The 9773-nt window shown below is 45.6% G+C and overlaps 1 pseudogene; it reads left to right on the forward strand.

Annotated features, from left to right (window-relative positions):
• The first annotated feature begins 6603 nt into the window (after positions 1-6603).
• LOC123124984 (probable L-type lectin-domain containing receptor kinase S.5) lies at positions 6604-9773 on the forward strand (annotated as a pseudogene).

The raw sequence follows: 9773 nt of genomic DNA on the forward strand, positions 1-9773 counted from the left end.
GTACTACTACAGTAATGTTTTTTCTGTGATGAACCCTTTTTAAAACGGAAACAATAAAAGTCGATGTTTCAGGCTGAACGTTGTTTCCACCATTCGTTTAATTCACATGAATCTTAATGTGAGCGTAGTGTCCATGTCATTTTTCGCAGTCGTTCGGTGGGACAAGTGACCAAAACGAACGTGTAGGTCTCCTCATCGTCTCTCCCCACCGCCCCTCACTCTCTTCAGCTCCAAATCCATCGCCGCCCCAGCTCCCATTTCCGCTGCCGCCCAGCAATGCAGCTCCACACCTCGCGCCATGTGGAACTCACCATCCCCGGCGACACGCCTACACGGACTCCCGGCAACGTGACTCCTCCACTCCGTCGTCACGGCCACCTCCATCTGCGCGTCAAGGGCGGAGGATGAGTTCCACGTGGACACGGCGACACGACAATGGCGGACGCACCTTCTCCAAGGTCGTCGTCCACGGCCGCGCCTTCTCCGCCTTTGAACCCATGAACTCCATGGACGCCAAGTCGATGTGTGGCGGTGGCGGTGAGATCCCATCGAGCTCGTCGGGGGCGAGGTCGTCCACCTTCCCACCATGTCTTCCCTCACAAGGTCGATCCATCTATGTCTTTTCTTTTCCCCAAGTTGTTACTGCTCTGAATATAATTTAGATGGTTTTTCCCGCTAGCTCCCACTAGAACATGGCATTTTGGGAAACATAGCAAATATATTCGTTTTTTGCCACCCTAATTTGCATTCTGTAAATTGCCATGGGAATATAGTCTTCTCTTATGCCATGGGCACTTCCACACATTTTCTGGTCATGTTATATAGTGATGATTTTGTTGCTATGATGGTAATTTTCACCCAAGTTCACAATCTCCAAAATTGCCATGGCAATTTAGCTCGTATTTTTTGCCATGAGCATGGCAAAATTTTCTTCTTCTTTTGCAACATGGCAAAATTTCCTTTCTATGTAACCATGGCAAGTCTCTGCATGGACCATGGCAATATAGTCTTCTTTTTTTTGCCATGGGCACTTTCACACATTTTTTTGGGCATGTTATATAGTGATGATTTTGTTGATGTGATGGCAATTTTCACCCGGGTTCACAACCTCCAAAATTGCTATGACAATTTAGCTCGTATTTTTGCCATGAGCATGGAATTTTCTTCTTCTTCTTTTGCAACATGGCAAAATTTCCTTCCTATGTAACCATGGCAAGTCTAGTACATACATCATGACAAACTTAGTGCATGGACCATGGCAATCTTAGGTCATGGTATATGGCAGAATACTTTTTTATTGATCATGTCATTTTTCGTATCATGGCAATATTTACTTTTTATTGCCATGACAACTTTACCATGTCTCTTTGTTTCAATTACAATGCCTTTTTTACATCATGATTTTTTTTACTAAAATGGTACTTACATTTTGATAGGGAAAAAAATCATATGCCTTGTGCCACATTGCAATATATTCTTTAGATAGAAAAAAAATGGCATGTTCTAGTTTTTTGTTTTGTAATGGTCATATGCTAATGTAGGCAAATTTACTTCATTCACCATACCAATTTCATTTTTAGTACAATGGCTAACTTAATTCATGGCCCATGGCAAACTCTTTTCCCATGTGTTGGCATTACTACTTCATGGGCCATAGCAATTTTACTAAAGGGGGAATTTTATATTAATTTTTATTTTCCTAACATCGCAAACTTATTTTATGGACATGGCAAACTTAATTTATGGACCGTGGCAAATTTAATTCAAATACCATGGAAATTTTGCTTTTTTCGTATCATGGTAAATTTTACTTCTTTATTGCCATGGCAACTTTACCATGTCTTTTTTGTTTCAATTTCCATGTCTTTTCTCGTATCATGGCAAAATTTACTTTCTATTGCCATAAAACTTTTACCATGTAATTTTTTTATTTACTTACATTGCAAATTTATTCCAGCCCATGATAATTTTATTTTTTTAAATAACATGGCAAATTTGGTATGCATTTTTACCATGGCGGTTTGATCTTCATAATGTTGTACATTTTAAGAACATGGCAAAATTTACTTTGTAGCATGACAAATTTTTATTGCCATGGCAATTTTTACCTTCAGTTTGCCATTCAAATTTTACTACCTTTTTGCCATGTCATATTTTCCTTTCGTTGCCATGGCAAATTTTACCTTTCATTTTTTTGACATGGAAAATTTACTTTCACATATATAGCAAATTTACTTTACCATACATGACAAATTTAATTCAATCACTCACACTTGTACCTTTTTTGCCATGCAAAATTCACCTTAGGGACTATGGCAAATTTCCTTTTATATTGCCATGGCAACATTTACTTTACATACACGACAACTTTTCATTTTCATTGTTCATGAGAATTCTTGCTTTCACGTGGCCATGGTAATTCTTACTCTTTATGAAACATGGCATACTACTAAGATATATATGGTACATTTGTTCTTTTTCTTTTTGCGTTCTACATGTTCGCAAATTTAACCCACATTTTTGTGTCTTCATGTACATACTAAAAACAGCTTACAAATTTAATCCACCATGTGTAGATGCAAACTAGCACAAATGCCCGTGCGTTGCAACGGAGAAGCAAATTAATATGTTTCCATCGAAAAGTTCACCAAAATGGCACGAGGGCATCTTTAAACATTACTGTCTGTTACAATCCCATGAAATCTTGTATCTCAGACACAGCCCACAATCCCATTTAAATATATATCCAGGTCCGTAGACCATCTAGCGTCGACTACAACCACTGAAACAACAACTGCCGCCAATAAAGAAAAGCGTAGATTGGAAGAATTCAACTTGTAGACACACCGGCATAGACAAAGAAAGAGCGGATCCAAGTTGATCCACGAAAAACAAACACCGACCGAATCCCACGATTTAGCTTTTGCCATGTCACCAATTTAGCTTTTGCCATATTTCCAATTCAACTCTTGCCATGCAACAAAACACATTTTTCACATGGCAAGGTGGTTAAATTGTTGGCCATGGCAAATTCACTTTATGTCCCATGGCAAATTCACTTTATGGCCCATAGAAATTTTAATTTTTTAGACAATGTCAAACTTGTTTTTTCATGAACCATGGCAAATTCACTTTATAGACCATGGCAATATGACTTTATGGATCATGAAAATTCTCCTTTTTTATTTGGCATGATCTATATAGGATTCTAATTTCATTTTTCATGCACCATTCCAATTTTGTCCATTTTTTGTGTCTTTTACATACACAACAAAATACCATGAAAATTATAGCTAAAACACCATGGCAAATTTTAATTTGCCTATTCCCCAATTCTTATACAAAGCATGACAATTATAACTAAAACACCATGGCAAATTTTCATTTGCATATGCCATGGCAATTTCATTTTTTTACATACACGGCAAAATTCCCATATAAAAACACAACAATTTTAATTAAATACCATGGCAAATTTTAATATGAATCTGTAATAGCAATTTTGTTCATTTTTTGTGTATTTTACATACACGTCAAAATTCTCATACAAAACATGGCAAATTTTAATATGAATCTACAATGACAATTTGTTTATAATTTGTGTTGGTATTGTTCATTCTTTTTGCCAGTGGAATTTACATACAAAGCATGTCAAATTTAATTAAAACACAATGGCAAATTTTAATGTACATCTGCCATGTCAATTCTGTCCATATTTTGTGTTATTTTACATACACGGAAAATTTATCATATAACACATGGAAATGTAAATTAAAATAGCATGGAAATTTTTTATATGAATCTGCCATAGCAATTTTTTTGTTCATAATTTTTGTTTCTATTGTTCACTCTTTTTTACATGTTATTTTTTCCATGTCAATTTCCAAATATAAATATTTGACATGGTAACTCCATAAAATTGCCATGTGAGCATTATCAGAGATGTTGCTATAATATTTTTCCATGCTTTTTGTTAGAAATCAAAAAGTTGTAAAACTGCCATTGTTAATAATAGCATCATGCCAAATCGTAAAATAGTTCGGCCAACTCGAATGGCAATTATTTTGGAAATTTTCATTTGCATTATCAAAATAGTTCGGCCAATTTCATTTAGGTGGTAAGTTTTACAATTTTCTTGCAAATCCAACTTCCTAGCCATGGCGATTTGCATTTGCTGGACAATGGCTAATTTTAAATCCATGACATTTTTTAGCAATGTTAAAATTCAGAAAAATGCCAAATGGTTTCTTTACATGACAATTTTTCTACAAGTCATGGCAATTATATTGTTTTGAATCTTTAACTAGTGGCGTTGTTTTACTGTAAAAGAGATGGCAAGTTCTTGTGTGTTTTTAGCTAAAATAAGTCATGTGCAGAATATTATCTCTTTTTTAAGGCCCGCTTTTTTACTTTTCAAGTTGGGCCATTTTTTGCCCACTTTGTCTATTGGAACGTGTGTTTTTTGTGTAACAAGAACTTTAATCCTGACTGGGGGAGGGGTCGCATTGGGGCTTCTTTGCCAACGAGCAAAATTGTCCGATCCACTCCCCATCGAGCATGAACAAATTTGCTCGAACAAGCTCTCAGATCTGACGATTGGTCAGTACTGGATCTAAAAATTATGGCCAAAATATGACCCAAAATACGAGTGAGACTAGTAAACCCGGACGAAGGTAGTAACTCCCAAAGGCCCAAGGTGCTTTATTTAGATGAAGTCAGCACGATCAAGCTGCTACGACCAACTCGTCGAGCAGGGCACAAGAAGATGAGAGCATCTAGAGCCGGATGTCTCAAACCCCTTCAAATGACTGTATGGACGGCTAGATCAGTGACTGGTAAAAGAAATGCGACCCAGATGCCTCAAACTGACCTGAAACGTCCGAGCTGACCAGCACCCCTCATATCCAACCTAAATCTGGGGCCGATATGGGGCGGCCCGGACGCGTCCGCCACGTCGGACCTGACAGCCCGACCCCATCAAAAATTCATCAAATCCCTCCTTCGACCTACTTGATTTCACTTGCTCCTCTCCTCTCTTCTCCCTCCTCCGCGACGATCGTCTCCTAGCTCCATCACCACCCTTGCTCCGCCACTGTTCTCAGCCTCAACCCTGCCAGCACCGACACAACAGTCCTTCCATTCGTGCTCGCCGCCGCGGACATCGTCGACGACCTGGACTCCCCCGTGGTACTCTCGGACAGTCGGACTACACCTTGCCCTCTATCTGTTCACGCGTTTTTTTGTGATTTTTCCGTAGGCAGAACGATGGATTCCGATGGCTCACCGGATGAGTAGTATGGACCGACGCAGCTTGATGAAATGATTCAAAAGGTGCTATCATACTTAAAAACTCTCTCTCATTGTGAGTAGGGGTCATCAATGCTCGCATTTGTGAAGGGCGTGAACTCACCCTTGACAAAGCGAAGATTGATGGCCATACCGAGAGAGAAGCTTACCGCTTTTGGACAACACGGCAATTTAAGCCGGTCGCGTCGCTCCTCGCGCAGCGAGGTGGGACTAAGCCCCCAACCACACCGGCCCAACACAGATGTTACATCCACGCTGGAAATCTGAAGTACGATCAATTTGTATTTATGTGCATTGAACTATTTGTATTTTTTTTTGCAGGTGAAACTACGGAAACTCACTTTGGCACATGGAAGCATATGCTCCTGCCATTGAAAAATATATTTCAAAATGTCAAAAAAATTCCGAACACAAATTTGACGTGTACATCTCATCATTGTATGTGTGCACGCCATGTTTCGTGAAAATCCGATGTTTTATAAGCCTTGTGTAAAAAAGACAAAAAAAAAGTCTCAGGAAAAGCCTATTTTAACACTAAATCTTGTCTTTTTTACATGTGACACAAAAGTTGTCGGTTTTTCGCCAAAGGAGTTTGTGTGCACATAGAATGTTGAGATGTACGCGAGGATCATTGTCAGAATTTTGTGACATTTCAAAATATATTTAAAACACATTTTTTTAAACGAGGAGCATATGCTCCCATGTGCCAAAACGCCTCTGTCATGAAACTATTGTATGTTGCATGTGTGCATCGAACAATTTAACTAAAATAATCGACGTGCATGTGTTTACATGTATTTAGTGTTTTGGAAACATGGTTTATGGTTGTAAATGGCAAAACTTGAGGCCCGTCCACAAATATATAGACGCTGATTTGTGGCTGCTCTGGGAGGAGCATTGGACATATAGCAACAAGTGGGAAGAGGGCGAACCAACCTGTGGTTGAATGGTTAGAGGGACTGTGGTATTTCCAACCCATCAGGGTTCAAGTCCTGGTGCTTGCATTTATTTCTGAATTTATTCAGGATTTCCAGCAATGCACATTTAGTGGGAGGAGATGATCCCGTCGACGACGAAGTGCCTTCGTAAATTTCAAGATGATATGCCGGCTCAGACTTTCGAAGGTGCTCATAAAAATAGGGTGTGCGTGTGTATGCGCGTGTATATGAACGCTTGCTTTTGTACTGTAAAGAAAAAGTGGGAAGAGGAACCCCGTGTTGGATTGGTACATCAGTGCACGTATACGTACATCACCCCTTGCCATCTGACCACCGTCAACTCTGCTCGATCATCCCCATGGGGCCTTCCTGCCACCTTCCCTGCTCCACCACCGTCGCTGTCCTGCTGTGGTGCATCACCGTCTGCCTGACCCTCCACGCCGTCCGCGCCCAGTCCGCCACCTTCACCAGCACCGTCGCCGGCAAGGAGTTCACCACCTTCTCCTTCCCCACGTTCGACCGGTCCCTCATGCAGCTCCCCGCAAACCTGACCTTCGCCGGCAACTCCAGCGTCACCCAGAACACGCTCCAGATCACCCCGGACAGCAACAGCGCCAGCGGGCCCGACAACTTCCTCGTCAACCAGACCGGCAGCGTCTTCCTCTCTTCGCCGTTCGTCCTGTGGGCCTCCGCGCCGGCGCCGGCGGCAGGTACGTCGCCTCCTTCTCCACCGTGTTCCGGATCAACCTCTACCGCGCCAACGCGACCAACAAGGGCGAAGGCCTCGCGTTCGTCGTCGCGTCCAGCAACGGCGGCGGCGGCCCGCCCCCGGGCAGCCACGGCGGGTACCTCGGCCTCACCAACGCGTCCACGGACGGCGACGCCGCCAACGGGTTCGCGGCCGTGGAGCTGGACACGGTGAAGCAGCCCTACGACCCCGACGACAACCACGTCGGCCTCGACGTGAATGGCGTCCGCTCCACCCACGCCGCCTCGCTCACGCCCTTCGGCATCCAACTCGCCCCCATCGACACCACCGTCAACGACGGCTTCTACATGGTCTGGGTCGACTACGACGGCGAGTCGCGGCGCGTGCGGGCGTACGTTGCCAAGAACGGGAGCAGGCCCGGCGTCCCCGTGCTCGACGCGCCGCTGGACCTCTCGGCGGTCCTCCTCGGCAAGCGGGCCTACTTCGGCTTCTCGGCGTCCACCGGCGTCAAGTACCAGTTCAACTGCGTGCGCATGTGGAACATGACGGTGGAGAGGCTCCTCGACTCCAGCACCGCCGGCAGGTCCATTTCCGGCCGGAAGATCGGGGCGGCCGTGGGCGTGCCGTGCGCCATCGTGCTCGCCATCGGGCTGCTCGCCGGCCTGTACATCAGGAGGAAGAGCAAGATGGTTGCCGGCGTTACCGCCGTTGACCTGAGCGCTATCCCGGGGATGCCGAGGGAGTTCGACTTCAGGGAGCTCAAGAGAGGAACCAACAACTTCGACGAGAAGATGAAGCTGGGGCAGGGAGGGTACGGCGTGGTGTACCGCGCCACCGTGGCCGGGGAAGGTGGGCGGAGCATGGAGGTGGCCGTGAAGCAGTTCTCCGGGGCCAACACCAAGGGGCAGGAGAACTTCCTCGCCGAGCTGAGCATCATCAACCGCCTCCGCCACCGTAATCTCGTCAAGCTCATCGGTAAGGAATTGCTTAATCATATCCCAGATCATTTCTCATCTTTGTTTTCCTTGCTGAATTACTGCTCATTATATGCTCAGTTAGTCTGTCCAGATCAGAATGTTCATTTCTTAGTTAGTTTGGTCATGTGTTAAAAAGGTTTGACTTTTTTTGACTTGCTACACTACGTGTTTTGCATGTACCTCTGTTTCAAAATAGATGACCCAATTTTATACTAACTTTGTACTAAAATTAGTATAAAATTAAGTCATCTATTTTAAAACCGAGGGAGTAGCTTTTATCAAAATCAGATCAGTTGAATAGGGCATTTCTGTCAAACTTGGAACTAGTATAGTAATAAACTACACGACGTAGGCAACTAGCTAGGCGTTGGAAATAAAAAAATGATTTCACGGGCTGGCGACTGCATCTGCATGCAATTGGAGGAGTTGCACAAAATAAAGCGATATGGTCGAATCGAACGTGAGCAATGCGTCACATTCCGATGATGCAAATTTGACCTGATTCCTTAGTTTTCTGAGTAAAATATCCGTAGGGTAGGTCGCCGGAAAATGGGTCACCTCTGACTTAACTAATTCCCAATCGGCAGCAGCAGTTCACACTCATCAGTCATCATCACACACCAGCACCCCAATTGCATTAGTATAAAACTTTTGGGGTGATGGAGACGTGACTGTTCCCATGTGATCTTAAGAAAAGAAAGATAGATTAACAGCTGAGAGCACTCACCAGTCATCACACTTAGCTGTTCCCATGTGATCTTCAAAGAACAAAGGTAGATTAATTAACAGCTCAAGAATAATGGACGCGCTTGTTTGTTTGTTTGCAGGGTGGTGCCACCAGAACGGCGTGTTGCTGCTGGTGTACGACCTGATGCCCAACGGCAGCCTGGACCGGCACCTCTTCCCCCGCTCCGGCGACGCCCCGTCTCGGACCCTCAGCTGGGAGCAGCGCTACAAGGTGGCCGCCGGCGTCGCGTCGGCGCTCAACTACCTCCACCACGACTACGACCACGTGGTGATCCACCGGGACATGAAGCCGTCCAACATCATGCTGGACGCCGCCTTCAACGCCCGCCTCGGCGACTTCGGCCTCGCCCGCGCGCTCGACGCCGACAAGACCTCCTACACCGACCGGGCCGGCCTGCCGGGCACGCTGGGCTACATCGCGCCCGAGTGCTTCCACACCGGCAGGGCCACCAGGGAGTCGGACGTCTTCGGCTTCGGCGCCGTCGTGCTGGAGATCGTCTGCGGCCGCCGGAACTCCTGCTGCCACCCCGCCGGGTGCAGCCAGCTGCTGGAGGAGGCGTGGGAGCTGCATGGCGCGGGGAGCCTCCTCGAGGCCGTCGACCCGAGGCTCGCCGGCGCGTTCGACGAGGCCGAGGCGGAGCGGCTCCTGCTGCTGGGCCTCGCGTGCAGCCACCCGAACCCCGGGGAGCGGCCCCAGGCGCAGGCCATCCTGCAGATCCTGACGCACTCCGCCCCGCCGCCGGACGTGCCGGCGTCGAGGCCCGCGTTCATGTGGCCGGCTGTGCTCGTGAAGGGCGACGAGGAGATGTATACCTCCGGCAGCTCGGCCACCTGCAGCACGGTGATGACCTCGTCGCTGTTGAGATAGTATAATGGTGGATTGATGGTCACAAACTCACAATATCACGACCCGGCGAGTTAGGTGCAATTCGATGGTCATCAGGGCCGGCCCTGTGTTTCGGGAGGCCCTAGGCGAACTCGAGGCTATGGGCTCCTATGTGTTAAGACCATATATATATGTATTCGTGTGCGTGATACATAAACCTATTAAGAATAAACTTTCAACCACACTTCTTTAGTTTAGATTTGACTATA

The sequence above is a fragment of the Triticum aestivum genome, chromosome 5D (genome assembly GCF_018294505.1).
Source record: "Triticum aestivum cultivar Chinese Spring chromosome 5D, IWGSC CS RefSeq v2.1, whole genome shotgun sequence".
Lineage (NCBI taxonomy): Eukaryota > Viridiplantae > Streptophyta > Magnoliopsida > Poales > Poaceae > Triticum > Triticum aestivum.